At 42.5% G+C, this 16,589-nt stretch overlaps 1 long non-coding RNA gene across 1 annotated transcript in view; it reads left to right on the plus strand.

The window, feature by feature from the left end:
• LOC148500935 (uncharacterized) overlaps positions 1–10,197 on the plus strand; it is a 59,926-nt gene extending 49,729 nt beyond the window's left edge. The window contains exon 3 of the long non-coding RNA XR_015870101.1: positions 8,069–10,197. This is a non-coding gene — a long non-coding RNA (uncharacterized LOC148500935). The remainder of the gene's footprint in view (positions 1–8,068) is intronic.
• Positions 10,198–16,589: the final 6,392 nt, after the last annotated feature.

The following is a 16,589-nucleotide window of genomic DNA, read 5'->3' on the forward strand; positions in this document are numbered from 1 at the left end:
CATAACTGAAACAGAACTTAACCCACCATGAAAGTTGGGAATTTCTTTTGAATTTAAAAACACATGCTGGTTAGAAAACCGGAAGTGAGGTCACAATTGATTCTAATCCTTGCTTGTTTGTCCTCATTAAGGAGGTATAAAGATCAGACACCCCACAGGAGCTTCCGTATCCCTTGAAGAAGTCCAAGGAATGGACGAAACGCGTTGGTGGCTCCTATTCTTCTCCTTTCATGAACTTACCAATTTTATGATCTGATAAGCCATTTTTAACCCTTTTTTTATTTGATGTTTTTAAGTATATTTGAAATATTTTTTTTACATATGTATTTATTTATGGATTGTACGTATAATATCCTATATATAGATGGGGATAGTCCATTTGTTCTGCATAAAAATTGTCTATATTTTATATACAATTTTATGACTTTTTGCACATATTTATTCACTGTGAATTGCACTTTTATGTATTTATATAACTTATCAACATTAATATGAGTATAAAGTGATCTTAAGATTCTTAGAAATTTCTGAATTGTATTTACACACCTACAGTAGCACTTTAAATTTGTCACTTAGCACTTTGTATTTTGAAGTCACTATTATAAATACACAAATATAAGGGTATATAAGCACATCAGGTGCTCCTATCCAGTTTCAATATTTGTATATATGTACCAGGATCTGTGTCTCCGTATTTTGGATCTGGATTTGCATCTATATTCTTTATTAAAAAATTTTTTATAAAAACTGCTAAAATCACATAATTTCGGCTTTTTTTGTGCCTACAGTATTATTAGCCTCAATAGCATTAATTTCCACTTGTTTCCAGTCCATTTTGACCACCTCACAATATTGTATTTATCCAGTTTAGGCCCAAATGTTGCACCAAGCTAGCTGCAGTGGGCAGCACAAACAAGTGACAGTTCAACTTCCAACATGGCAAAGAAGGAATGTTTGATTCGTAGTAAATTTTGTTTCATTTTTTGATTCCGAAGCAAATTTATGAGGGAGGAAGGGAGAGCATGGGTGAACAATATGACCCATGTTTTGCCCACAAAATCAACTTGGAGGTTCAGAATATTTTTTTAAATTAAAGGGGCATGTAGGAAATGCTATCTGTGGCCATAAACATTTCTGGACATTTTTGGCATTCAGTAACCGCATATCAAAGATTGCAGCAACAGTGGCAGTTCTACTGCCAACGTGGCACATTAGGCACAAATGTTTTTAGTATTCAAGAGGTCTGAGGGAGTTGGATTATGTATGTAGTTGAAGGCAAGGAAAGGAAGGGTTGATTCGTAGTAAATTTAATTTTTATATTCTGAAGCAAATTTCTGAGGGAGGAGGGGAGGCATTTAAAAAAAATACACAAAATATGTAAATCATTCACATCAGTCCTTGCCCCAGTTGAGCTCTTTGGTGGTTCTGCATTTTTGTTTTTTTATTAAAAGGGCATGCAGTAGATGCTGAATGTGGTAGCACACAAAATTTAAGCTCTGAACAAGAAGGAGGCAGAGGGATTTAAAAGTCTGGTACTAAACATCTCTGGGATTATGTATGGAAAGGCTGGGAGGGGAGGAGGGAGAACATCTCCAGATATAATCACAAAATAGCCTCTACATTTGGTATTTGAGATGCATCTGACCAAACATGGCTAACAAACCAATCACTTCAGCGACAGGGACTGTCAAAAGTGGCTGAAGTGATTGGTTTTTTTGGACCCCCACAAAACAAGCTACCAATGGGCAGCTGACATTGGTGGCAATGATCTCTCCATGCACAAACTGGCTTTACAGAGGCAAGATGTTGTCGCCATTATCATGCGATTCCTCACCCTCATCAGTGTGTACATCATCTTCACACAATATTTATCCGTCCTCTCTGGAATCCACCATTACAGGTGTATCTGTAATTGTTGGACATAAGTGGTGGTAAAGGTCTTCCTCATGGAATTTGTAGCTCATTTTGATGAACATCTCCACATTTTGAAGAAGTAGCCTCAAAACTCTTTCTGAGTACTCACTGGAGGGTGGGCAGCTCAAATAAAGCATAGCCAGTTTGTGCAAGGGCCTCCAAATTGCCTTTTTTTCCTGCCAGTAGTCAAACGGACTGTCTGACATGCCTATTTAGATGTTATCATTAAAATAGCCCTCAATCATTCTTTGAATGGTGATCATATCAGATGGAGTCACGGTAGAGGTCTCATTAATTGTAGGCAATTCTTTTAGACCCGACCAGATGTCAAAACTTCGTTGTATTGTCTCATCTGCATCACCAGTGGGTCTTTTTTTGGGAAAGTTTAGTTTTTTCTTGGCGGCCGCACTTGCTGGAGAAACTGAAGGAGTAGCCATCGCTGCATCATGTTCTACTTGAGCTGACAATTTGCTTACCAACAGCTCTTTGCATCTCTTCAGATCTGTGTCCTTTGGGAAGAATGACATATGACTTAAACCTAGGATAAAGCATGGTCGCCAAAATGTATTGATCTGATTGGAAGAGCCTGGCAACCCTTTGATCCTGGCAAAGCGAATAAAGGACTTGATCTACAAGTCTGACATACTTAGCGGAATCGCTTTGTTTCAGCTCCTCTTTCAGTTTCTCAAGCTGCTTTTCCAACAGTCTAATTAGGGAAAATACCTGAGTCAAGCTGGCAGCTTCACAGGTGACTACTTCGAAGGGTTTCAGTACTTTGCACAACATGGAAATATTTTCCACTGAGCTTGATTAAGATACATTCCCCCTCCTCTTCCTATGTCATACTTCGTTGTGTAGCTTTGGATGGCTTTTTGCAGTTCCTCTATCCGTTGAAGCATATAAAGGGTGGAGTTCCACCTCGTAACTACCTCTTGCTTCAGCTGGTGGCATGAAAAATTCACCATTTCTTGCAAGTGCTGCTATCTTCTAAATGCATCTGCTGAATGGCGAAAATGTCCAGAAATTTTTCGAGCCACAGAGAGCATCTCCTGCACGGTCCTGTCATTTTAAAAAAAAAAATGTTGCACCACCAAGTTGATTGTGTGAGCAAAACATGGGATGTGTTAGAATTCATCCAGCTGTAATGCTCTCACAATATTGGTGGCATTGTCAGAAATCACAAATCCCGAGGAGTGTTCAAGCGGGGTAAGCCATTTTACAATAACTTCCCTGAGTTATTCTAAAAGGTTGTCAATGGTATGCCTTTTAGTGAAACCAGTGATACACAGAGTAGCCTGCCTCTGAATGAGCTGCTGTTTCTTAGTTGCTGCTGCTGTTGGTGCCACTGAAGACAATACATCCACCCAGTGGGCTTACAGTCATGTAATCTTTCATTTGCCCTGTTCCGCTTGTCCACATATCTGGTTAAGTGGACAGTGGGTACAATTAAATTTTGGAGGACATTAATTAAGTTTTTTTTTTATGTCCCTGTACATGGTGGGAATTGCTCTTCTAGTGAAGTGGAAGCTAGATGGTATTTGGTAGCAGGGACACAGGACCTCATTTAACTGTCTAAAACCCACTACATTAATGGCGGATATTGGACGCACATCTAATACCAACATAGATGTTATGGTGTCACTGATCCGCTGTGCAGCTGGGTGACTGCTGTCATACTTGCTACCACTTGCAAAGGATTGTTTAACAGTAAATTGTTTTTTTAAACTACTACTAGTAGTCTTCCTGGTCATCTTCTGGGTTGAAGATCCACTCGCAGCAGCAGACGTAGCGCTCAAGAATTCTTCTGAGGAATCCAGGAAAGGGGAACACTGCGTTGGCCTAATCAAATTGGATGCAGGACTACTTCCGATCATGATTGAGGATTTTGTTGATGACAGGTGCTTGGATCTAGCAGGGAGATGGGAGGTAGCTGACGTTGGATTGCTTGTTGTTACTTTTTTAGTCAAACTTTCTGAATTTGGCAAAAACTTTTAATGGATGCTCTGCAGATGACGTAACAGGGAGGAGGTTCCTAGATGGTTAAGTTCCCTACCTCTACCTACTCTGGCTTTACAAAGGGTACACATACAAAGTGGGTTGTTTTGGTCTTATGCCCAGGCATGAAAATGGTCTTTTACTTAACATGGGCAACAACTGTTTAAACTGGTGCCTGATTTACACAAACAACATTCTCATCATCAACATCCTCATCATCAGCATCCTTATTAGCATCAGCTACACAAATGTCCTCCCCATCCTGGTACACTTCCAAAGCAGCATCCTCGATCTCTATGTCAGCATGTTGACTTGTGCTGCTCATCCGCACATTTGCAGAGGGCGTACAAGTATCTTCGAGTACAGTATTGGAAAGGTCAGGCTCACACATGGCACCCGCCAACACACTTTGGGGTAAATTTACTAAGATTCGAGTTTGTGTGAGTTTTGGTGAGATTGCATTCTCACGTGAGTTTTGGCATTTTTTTCATCTCGCAAATTTACTAAAGACAAATTCGAGTAAGTGAGTTCTCTTTTTTCACTGTTAAAAGTCATGTGACTTTGCAAACTCGAAAAAACTCACCATCGGTCAAAATAGGAAGTACTTTAGATGAAAAAGAAGCAACTCGCAAATTTACTAAAAATCGAGTTTCCAATCTCGTGTGAGATTGTAGCAAACTCACTGTGAAATAGAAGTTTCAAATAGACCACCTCCTGAGCTGCGAGTTTTTTCAGAAACATACACAGAACAGTGTGATTTGTGTATGTTTCTGCCTGTATACCTAACATAAAGTGTTTTTATTTTTAAAATAATTACATAAGGTCCCCCCTCAAAAGCATAACCAGCCCCAGACTTGCCAGCCAGTCCTGGTTCCTAAAATTATGGGGAACAAAATGAATAGGGTTCCATCATAATTTAAGAACCAGGACCAGGCAGCAGGGCCAGACCTGGTTTTAAATATACAGAGAAAAAAATAGTGTGAGGTCCCCCGTATATTTAAAACCAGCTCCAGACCCTTTCTAGTGGGGGACTGATGCCATAGCCAGGGGAGCCCTTTCACCGGCCCCCAACCGCAGCATCAGCCCTGACCGCTAGTCAGCCCAGACTAGGGATCCCTGGGGAGTTGGGGACCCCTCCAATAAAGGGGTCCTCCTCTCCAGGGCACCCCTGACCTAGGCTGATAGCCCGGGGCTATCCCCAGCACCCTAGGGCGGTGGGTGCTCGGTTAATAGTGTTAGTGTGTAGTGTAAAATCAGTGGTTAAATATTGTCTTTAGTTGTGGAACTGCACATACCAGCAAGCCTCCCCCACATGCTGGTATTTGGAGAACCACAAATACCAGCATGCGGGGCATTACGGGCCCACTGGAACTTGTAGTTCCACAACTAAAGCAATACGTAAATAAACACAACATACACCGTGAAAGTAAAATTTTATTATAACATACATGCACACTCACACTCACTATCACACATACTCAACTAGTATCCGAAGTAATCCATAGGGGTACCTATGAAAAAAAATCCATACTCACCTCTCCTATGCGTAGTTCACATCCTCTTCTCCAAGTAGGCACATAGCTTTATTCCACGCAAATGACCGTGGCACACGTGTGCCCCATCATTGAAGGAGCCACCAGCCAATCAGCAGGCATCTCTGTCAGAGCAGCTCGCTGATTGGCTGTATGAGGTCAGCGTGTCTCCCCATAAACTTCTGTGGACAGAAATCTCCATTCAAGTCTATGCTGGGACCTGCTGCATTGTATAATTGATGTAACCACAAGGTTAAACATAATTAACCTTGCGGTTACATCGATGATACAATGTAGCAGGTCCCAGCATACACTTCAATGGAGATTTCTCTCCATAGAAGTCTATGGGGAGACACGCTGACCTCATACAGCCAATCAGCGAGCTGCTCCGACGGAGATGCCCACAGATTGGTTGGCGGCTCCTTCAATGACGGGGCACACGTGTGCCTCGGTCATTTGCGCTGGGTAAAGGCATGTGTACACACACACACTTTTCCTCAGTCCGCTTGGATTCAGGTACACTCGTGTTTTTTTTAACCCTTTGGATGCCTACTTGGAGAAGAGGATGTGAACTACGCATAGGAGAGGTGAGTATGGATTTTTTTTATAGGTGCCCCTATGGATTACTTCGGATTCTAGGTGAGTATGTGTGACAGTGAGTGTGAGTGTGCATGTATGTTATAATAAAATTTTACTTTCACGGTGTATGTTGTGTTTATTTACTTATTGCTTTGGTTGTGGAACTACAAGTGCCAGCGGGCCCGTAATGCCCCTTATGCTGGTATTTGTGGTTCTCCAAATACCAGAATGCAGGGGAGGTTTGCTGGTATGTGTAGTTCCACAACTAAAGACAATATTTAACCATTGATTTTACACTACACACTAACACTATTAACCAGGCACCCACCACCCTAGGATAACCCCGGGCTATCAGCCTAGGCCAGGGGTGCCCAGGAGAGTGGGACCCCTTTATTGGAGGGGTCCCCAACTCCCCAGGGATCCCTGGCCTGGACTGACTAGGGGTCAGGGCTGATGCTGTGGCTGAAAGGGCTCCCTTGGCTGTGGCATCAGTCCCCAGCTAGAAAAGGTCCAGTGCTGGTTTTTATTATAGGGGTACCCTTACGCAAATGTTTACTCCCTATAATTAATACCAGGTCTGGACCCGCGGCCTGGTGCTGGTACCTTATTTACGGTAGAACCCTACTCATTTTGTTCCCCGTAATTGTAGGTACCAGGACAGGCTGGCAAGTCCGGGGCTGGTTAAGATTTAGGGGGTTAGACCCCATGTAATTTTTTTTTTTATATTATTTAACCCATTTTTTACAGGTCTTAACACACAAGCAGCTTACACATGTCACTGATTTGTGCAGGCTGCTTGCTCGGGTGAGTTTGGAAGAGAGAAAACACTGCAATCTCGGGTGAGTAATCTCATCTAAACTCTCCTTAAACTCTCCTCTAAACTCACAATTTGGAGGAAAAAACTCAATCTGCTTCACCATCGAAAAACTCACTTTCACCTAAACTCACTTCATAGTAAATTTGCGAGTTGTTAAAGTGCAAACTCACCCGAGTTTTGGTGAAGCAAAGTGAGTTTAAAAACTAAAAAACTCGACCAAACTCGATTCATAGTACATTTACCCCTTAGACTCTCCTCAGGGATTTGTGACATTTCTGAGCACAGTTGGTTCCTGTGCCTTAAAGATTTTAATTTTTTTTAAACTTCTACAGGGAGAAGGGCTTACATCATCATAAGAGGCATAACCACCAGTCATAAATAAAGGCCAAGGCCTTAGCCTTTCCTTGCCACTTCATGTGGTGAAAGGCATATTGCCAATTTTATGTCTTTCTGCAGCTAACTTTCCCTTTGATTTTTTTTTCTTTACAACTGTAAAAGATTGGTTCTTTGATTTTAGATTCCTTGACTTAAGCCCTGTATGCCCTTGGGCATTGGCTTTAGTAGGTGACATTGACAGAATAGTATCATCACTGGTGGAAGCAGCTCCAGCACTAGTATGTGGTTCCTGCTCTCCTTTCAACTGATTGTTCTCCATATCAACAAACACGTACGAAGTGGGGTACAGTACACACCACAATTTCAACCAACATTTTTTTTTTAATTTTATTTAAAAATTTGGTCAGAAACAACACTGAGCAGTCACTTATGTGAATGCACTGGGGTAGAACCTACAGCGTCACAATACTTTTATGAATATCACACTGCAGTATTACTGACCAACAGCGTCACAATACTTGTATGAATATTACGCTGTGGTATTACTGACCAACAGCGTTACAATACTGGTATGAATGTTACACTACAGTATTACTGACCGACAGTGTCACAAAGTCACAATACTTTATGAATTTTACACTGTGGTATGATGAACCTACAGCATCTCACTCACAATACTTGTATGAATTTTGCACTGCGGTATCAATGGCCTACAGCGTCACAATACTTTTATGAATATTACACTGCAGTATGGACAGCAGCATCACAGTGTTTTGGATACACTGGGGGGAGGGGTATTGTATACAGCGTCATGGTGCTTATATGGATACAGCACAAAAAAAATATTTTACTTTTTTTTTTTTTTAACTTTCAGTTACTTTTTGTTTTTATACAGCCCATCCACAGACAGCACACTCCTGGATGGAGCGCAACACAGCCCCCTGCACAGAGCACAGCACACCCCTGGATGGACAATATAGCCTTCCTCCTGGACAGAGCACAGCCCCATGGACGGAGCACAGCCCGACAGCCCGGGACTCAGCAAGCAAATGGCGCCGATCACCGCAGGGAAGGGACTTATATACAGTCCAAATCCTGTGAGAAACCGACAGCGGGATGATGAGGTTATATATATATATATATATATATAACTCACTAACATCAGTATGATCTCTCCCCTCCTCCGCACAGCCAATAGCTCAATAGCAGCAGCCTTTCTGCACCCACATCAGCCCAGAGCAGCGTGTGCGTGGCTGGGGAGGAGACACTGACAGACATCCCCTCCGGGCCCCTCCATCAGGCCTGGGCTATTAGTACTCGCCCCACTGTGTGTATTATAGGCCTGATTCAGAGATATACCCTATGCCAATGTTGTCGCAGTTGAGGGATTATCGTCCACCTGCGCATGCGTCTGAGTCACATTGCGAATGCATCAAGGAACATTACCGAAGTCGCTCACAGCGAGTATTTATTTGCAGGGTGATTGATAAGCAGAGTGTTTGGGGGGTGGTAATGAGGAGTGTTGGCTAAAAATGCAGGCGTGTCTCGATGCTGTTTAGGGGGCGTGTCATAGGCTGCATCCACTATCTCTTACGCAGTAAACATGGATAAAGCGTCTCAGTTCCTGCGGTCATACTGCGCGACTAGAGTTACGTCTTTGTATGTAGATGCTTGGATCTGTAAAGACGCCGGTGGATTTCTTAATACATATCCCGGCAGCTGTGACTTTTGCATATTTTCACCCAGCAGTTGTGTACAGGATTGCAGCTGCGTACAACTCTGAATAAGGCCCTATAACACAAATCACTATGGTAACCTATTAAAAGACACACTGAGTTGTTTTATTTCCCTTAGCGTTTTGAGTTAAGCTGCCATTAATGATAAATATTATTAGATTTACAGGGCAACTACAGTCACTGACATAGAATCTAGTGAGGAGCTCCATAACTCATGGGCCCAGACTAGAGATAAGAATAGATGACACTCTTCTTGGAGATTAACTGAAACCAAATCCTTCCTGCTATGAGGATTTCAGCTTTAAGCACCTGTTCCTATTCTTTACACACCCATTCATGAAAGTATCAGTTACAGATTCAAATGATCCAGTATACGTACACACTAAGGGCTCGATTCAGACCCACTCGCTAGGCTGCGTTCGCTCCTAGCTGCCGATGGTTCGCAATCTGCAAATGCGTACGCATCGCAGTGCGCTTGTGCGGACTAGTCCAGGCGATCGGGAAGCGTTCACTAGTTGCGCATAGACAGCTGTTTGTGGGTGGCAACGGGTTCGCCAAAGGAAACGGGGGAGTGGAGGTGCGAACGCAGGCGTGTCTGAGCGTCTCAATGCCATTGAAGAGGCGTGCATAATTAACAAAGAGTGTCAAAGTACACGTCACTTGGTTGGTTTTCACACTGAAGCACTGTCAGTGCTTGTGGCAGGGTATGGTCAACCACAAGCGCTGCGATCGCATCCGATGGTACTCGATAGTACCGATGGCTGCATACACTTCATGAAGATGACGCGCATTAGTGGGCATCTTAAGACAGGCTGGTGAGCATCTGCATACACATCGCTATCGCACGCCAAGACATTGTGGGCATGCTAATCCCTTGCCATGCGATCGCCTGCCTTTACTGAATTTGCATACACTGGATGCGAGCGTACGCATCTAGCGAGTGGGTCTGAATCAAGTCCTAAGTGCAATGCAACCATGCATCAAGTTTAATGCATAATTGCCTTGTTTTAAGTTGCTAATCAAATCAACACTATTCCAAGAACACAGTATATTCCTGTCTGTGGAGCTGGATTATAGCCCCACCAGGCTATAGGTAAGATACTATTTTGAGGCCCCTATAGACCCCTCTCTCTCTCGTGCAGGACTCTGTATAGCACAGCGCTCGCTCTATGGCCTGTGTGAGGGTGAGCAGTACAGGCGGGTGAGTGGTATTCGCTGCACTGATAGGAGCTGCTGGGATGGGGATGAGGTGGGTCACTATCAACAAGGTGGGTGCTCACTCATCCCTGGGGAGGGTAAGATAGGGGGACCCTGACATAGATACATATACAGTCAGGTGCATCAATATTGGGACATTGACAGAATTTTCATATTTTGGCCTCTATTCACCACCACAATGGCTTTGAAATAAAACAAACAAGATGTGCTTTAACTGCAGACTTTCAGATTTAATTTGAGGGTAATTACATCCAAATCAGGTGTAGGAATTACAACGGTTTCTATATGTGCCTCCCACTTTTTAAGGGGCCAAGAGTAATGGGACAAACTAAACAATCCTAAATCTAACTTTCACTTTTTAATACTTTGTTGCAAATCCTTTGCAGGCAATTACAGCCTGAAGTCTGAAACGCATAGACATCACCAGATGCTGGATTTCATCCCTGGTGATGCTCTGTCAGGCCTCTACTGCAAATGTCTTCAGAATCCTGCTTGTTCTTGGGGCATTTTCCCTTCAGATTTGTCTTCATCAAGTGAAATGCATGCTCAATCGGATTCAGGTCAAGGGATTGACTTGGCCATTGCATAACATTCCACTTTTTAGCCTTAAAAAACTCTTTGGTTGCTTTTGCAGTATGTTTTGGGTCATTGTCCATCTGCACTGTGAAGCGCCGTCCAATGAGTTCTGAAGCATTTGACTGAATATGAGCATATAATATTGCCCAAAACACTTCCGAATTCATTCTGCTGCTTTTGTCAGCAGTCACATCATCAATAAATACAAGGGAACCAGTTGCATTGGCAGCCATACATGCCTACGCCATGACACTACCACCACCATGCTTCACTGATGAGGTGGTATGTTTTGGATCATGAGCAGTTCCTTTCCTTCTCCATACTCTTCTCTTCCCATCACTCTGGTACAAGTTGATCTTTGTCTCATCTGTCCATAGGATGTTGTTCCAGAACTGTAATGGCTTTTTTAGATGTTGTTTGGCAAACTCTAATCTGGTCTTCCTGTTTTTGAGGCTCACCAATGGTTTACATCTTGTGGTGAACCCTATATATTCACTCTTGGGAAGTCTTCTCTTGATTGTTGACTTTGATACATATTCACCTACCTCCTGGAGAGTGTTCTTGATTTGGCCAACTGTTGTGAAGGGGTTTTTCTTTACCAGGGAAATAATTCTTCTGTCATCCGCCACAGTTGTTTTCCGTGGTCTTCCGGGTCTTTTGGTGTTGCTGAGCTCTCCGGTGTGTTCTTTCTTTTTAAGAATGTTCCAAACAGTTGATTTGGCCACACCTAATGTTTTTGCTATCTCTCTGATGGGTTTGTTTTGATTTTTCAGCCTAATGATGGCTTGCTTCACTGATAGTGACAGCTCTTTGGATCTCATATTGAGAGTCGACAGCAACTGATTCCAAATGCAAATGTCACACCTAGAATCAACTCCAGACTTTTTACCTGCTTAATTGATAATTAAATAACGAGGGAATAGCCCACACCTGTCCTTGAAATAGCTTTTGAGTTGATAGTCCCATTACTTTTGGCCCCTTAAAAAGTGTGAGGCACATATAGAAACCGTTGTAATTCCTTCACCGTTCACCTGATTTGGATGTAATTACCCTCAAATTAAATCTGAAAGTCTGCAGTTAAAGCTCATCTTATTTGTTTAATTTCAAAGCCAATGTGGTGGTGAATAGAGGCCAAAATATGAAAATTCTGTCAATGTCCCAATATTTATGGACCTGACTGTGTGTGTATATATATATATATATATATATATATTTTATGTACAGTACCTTGTATATTTATACACCTGACTGTATAACGGTTATTATTACATACATGACATACCCTACAAACTACTATAGCATACATACTGGGGTCTTCTGGCTGGTTTATATAAGAACATGAGCAGACTATGAGGATCATAGCCCCTATCTCCATGTTTTATTGTCTTCCCCTGCTGTCAGTGTAACTTATTCTGTGTATTATACACAGTCTTGTGCAGCATACAGCAAGGATACCAGTTTCCCAGTTGTGTGACCTTTATATTTATATAATTATACTGTATATTCTGGCTGTAGGACCATGTCCCCAGGAAGGCAGTGATCCTTAAGGTTATATATAGAGAAATAAAGGGCGCTGTGGTGAAACTAAAAATCTAAATACAGCTCACCAAAAGGGGAGGCTAACCGCTAATTGAAAAAGAGAGATACAAAAATTGGTAGCGCAAATAGATAACGTGAATGTTTAATAAAGCATTGGATTCAACTGGTATAGTTGGAATACTAAAAAGCAATTCACAAAAATGCACAATGGTATAAAAGTATCACATGAATCTCACAATGTGCTGCATTGTCTCGTAATGTGCTGCACGTCAGATGGAACAGTGCGATCTACGATGTGGTGCAGTAACATTACCTAAATGTATTGTGTCATCATATGGCGGCTCATGTAGCGTATATATTAAAATCATTTGGAAAAAAAACAGCTTTATATCCTTGAATAAAGTATTTTTATGTGTACATTTTGTAAAATATTCATTAAAAAAATATATACATTTATCTATTTTTAAACTTTCTACTTTAGTTTTTGATGAGACAGGTTAAAGTTGGGGACCACGAACCAGTAACTTGCCTAGGACCCCACAAGGTGTTAATCTGGCTCTGATTCTGAGGGCACAAATCAAGATGCATGAAAGTTGCATGTGCGCTCAGTTTACGCCATTCATACATCACACACAATTACTCACATTTGTTTTGCTGGCAAACTACAAATTCTTTATTAAAAAAAAAATTCAAAAACCTTTCTAATACAGCAGACACAACAACTCTCCATCTTATTTACATTAATAAAAATGCTAAAATATGCACACCTAAGTAAAATATATGCCTTCGCAAAGAAGAAAGCACCTGTCAGCATTAGCTGGACATTCGCAATGGCCAATCATTAGTGGTTTGCTAGAGCTGGAGACTGTCGTCATCATCATCTGGTATTTGCAACCGACCCAGGCCACAAGTAATTAATATAGCGCCCTCAGGCATATGTCCTTACTTAACTCAGTCTACATTAGAATTCCACTTCCCTCTACATAACTCACCTCTCCACATGCAGGCAGGCATAAATGGCAGAATTATGCAAGGGTGTATATGCATGGATTCACTTTTTGGATACATACATAACAATCCACCAATACTAATTATTTAGAAGCAATAGAATATGGAAACCCAATTCTATTATAAGGTTGTTCAGTATACATATACTGTATATATATATATATATATATTATAAGGGTTGTGCCCTTATATTAAGGGTAAATCGCAAAAAAAAAAACAGAATTTTCCCATAGAGAATTCCGGAGAAGGGGGCTTGGTGTTTAAGGTGCTACAACCCAAAAGCTATTGAAGGTGCTGAGCTGAAATTTGGCATGGATGGGTAGAACTGTCGCTCGGTGCTGCATGCCAGGGCAAAAAAAAATAAAAAAATTAGGATTTGGGAACAATCTAAAGTTCCAACTGTCAGTTTTTTTGGCCACTCTCAATTAGGACCACTTTTCTGCTGTTCTCTATGGGGGATGTTTGGAAAGGCATAAGTCAGGGCAGAGGGCGAATTTAGACTTGGGGTTTGTTTTATTAGGTAGCTCTTGTTGCAGGCTAGGTGCTTTGGGGTTCAGGTAATTGAGAAAGTTACAGTTTTTAAACCATTACCATACAAATGCCCCTTTATATAGATAGGGAGCTTCAACTTGTTTCACAGCCTCAGTAGGTGCCTCCAGCAGGGGGGTATACGTGGCATCACCTGGGTGCACCAAGATGGCTGTCTTGGGAAGGAGGTGGGCATTAGCTGCGGCTGGGACCCGGGGGGGGGAGTAGCGGGTGCAAGTGTCAGCAGGGACCTGGCTTAAGTGCTCGGGTTAGCGATGGCAGACAGAAGCAGGCTTGGATCAGGAAGATCTGTGATGCCTGCATCTGTGTGTTATAAAAATAAACAGATGCATGGATGGATCAGTGAGATCCGTCTGTGCTGCTCTGTTGAAAAAAAAATTAAAACGTGTAAATAATAAAAATGGCGTGCCCCCCCACCCCCAAAAGAACAACCAGCACCGGGGTTTGGAGCCCCAGTACTGGTTGTGCTAAATATAGGGGACAAATGACGTAGGGGGTCCCCTGTATTAAGCACAACTAGCACCAGGCTTTTCAGAACCAGTCCAAGTTGCCAAAATACAGGGGACAAACTACGTAGGGGTCCCCTGTATTTAACGCAACCAGCACTGGGCTCTGAGCCGGTCCAGGTTCTGGAAATACAGGGGAAAAAATTTAAATTCCAGAACCAGCACCAGACCCTTTCTAGCAGGGGAGTAATGCCATAGCCAGGGGAACCCTTTCGCTGGGTACCCCAGACAAAGCATTAACCCTGACCACTAGTCAGCCTAGGCTGGGGAGCTTTGGACCCCCCAATAAAGGGGTTCCCCTCTCCATGGCACCCGAGGCCTAGGCTGATAACCTGGGGCTATCCCCAGCACCCTGGCCAGTGGGTGCTGGGTTAATTATGTAGTGTGGTACATTTGAAATAGTTAAAAATATTGTTTTTTGCTGTGGAACTACAGGTCCCAGCAAGCCTCTCCTGCATGCTGGTACTTGTAGAACCACAAGTACCAGCATTCAGGGCATTATAGGCCCACTGGTACCTGTAGTTCCACAGCAAAAGCAATATTAAAAAAACACAGAACACACACACCGTAGAGTAAAACTTTATTAAAACATACATGCACACACACATGCACTCACTATCTCACATACTCACCTATGTATCCCTGAAGCCAATCGCGTCCTCTTCTCCAGTACAATCCAAACTCCCCTTCTCCTATGCGTGGATCGTCTTTGTTCCATGTAGGCAGTCCCCAGTCTTTGCAAAGCAAAAAAATGAAGTATGCGAGCCACGGACACTAGCACCATCTTCTGTTGACAGTACTACCCGAATGAAGGCTTAGCAGCAGGATTTCACTATAGAAACCCCGGTGCTGAGCATTCATTAGCTGAGAGAGGGGAGCCTTCAGCCTCTCAGCCAATGAGCGGTTTCCACCATTGCCTTCAATGGTGTGTGTGTCTTGTGTTTTATTTTAATATTTATTTTTCTATGGAACTACAGGTACCAGCAGATCCGTAATTCCCCGTATGCTGGTACTTGTGGTTCTCCAAGTACCAGCATGTGGGGGAGGCTGTTAGGGCCTGTAGTTCCAAAGCAAAAGATAATATATTTAACTATTTCAAATGCACCACTCTATACACAATCAACCCAGCCCGGCTATCGGCCTAGTCCTAGGGTGCCAAGGAGCTGGGGACCCCTTTATTGGGGGGGTCCCCAGATCCACAGGGATCTCCAGCCTGGGCTGACTAGTGGTCAGCTGTGATGCTTTGGCCGGGGAACCCGGTGAAAGGGCTCCCCTGGCTGTGGCATTACCCCCCACTAGAAAGGTTCCGAACCTGGTTCTGGAATTTACTGGGGAACCCTACACATTTTTTCCCCTGTATTTCCAAAACCAGGACCGGCTCAGAGCCCAGTGCTGATTGTGCTAAATACAGGGGACTCTTACATTGTTTGTCCCCTCTATTTTGGCAACAAGGACTGGTTCTGGAAAGCACAGTGTTGGTTGTGCATACTGCAGGAGACCCCTGCGTTGTTTGTCCCCTGTATTTAGCACAACCACTTATGGGCCTCCAAAGGCCGGTGCTTGTTGTTCGTTTGGGGTGGGGTAGAGGCCACAAAATTTTTTTTGAATTACAAGTTTTCCTTTTTTTAAACACAGCAGCACAGATGGATCTCACTGATCCATCCATGCATTTGTGTTTATTTTTGTAACACACAGATGCAGGCATCATGGATCTCCCTGATCTGAGCCTGCATGACGTGATGGGATACATAGGTGAGTATGTGTGTTTTAAAAAAACTTTTACTTGCACGGTGTGTGCGCGTTCTGTGTTTTTTAATTCGGATCATTAAGGCGTCAGCCTTAATGATCCGAATTTCATTGCTTTTTTTTAAGTTTGAGTGGCAGAAATTCAGCAGGTTTTGTGATATTTTAGATAATGTCTAAGAAGCCTTAATGAGACATGTGAAACCATAAAGTCTTTTGTCTATGGAATATATATATATATATATATATACTGTGTATATGTGTGTATATATATATATATATGTATATATATATATACACTGCACCAGGCTCTCTCTGTATATATCTGCATATAGACGCTATTCACACTGTCGAAGCTGGAATTTTGCGAATGGCCGCCTAAGCGCCATTTTAGATAAACTCACACTTTAGTACATGTGGCGATATTACTATTAGCATCATGCGATTGCATCTGTGACCATTGCCATAAGTTACGGCGATTCATCAAAAGCCCATTTCATGACTATACGTAGTTTGGGTGCTCTGGATAAAGTGTGTATAT

The sequence above is a fragment of the Taudactylus pleione genome, unplaced genomic scaffold, assembly GCF_031769625.1.
Source record: "Taudactylus pleione unplaced genomic scaffold, aTauple2 ptg000539l, whole genome shotgun sequence".
In the NCBI taxonomy this organism is placed as follows: Eukaryota; Metazoa; Chordata; class Amphibia; order Anura; family Myobatrachidae; genus Taudactylus; species Taudactylus pleione.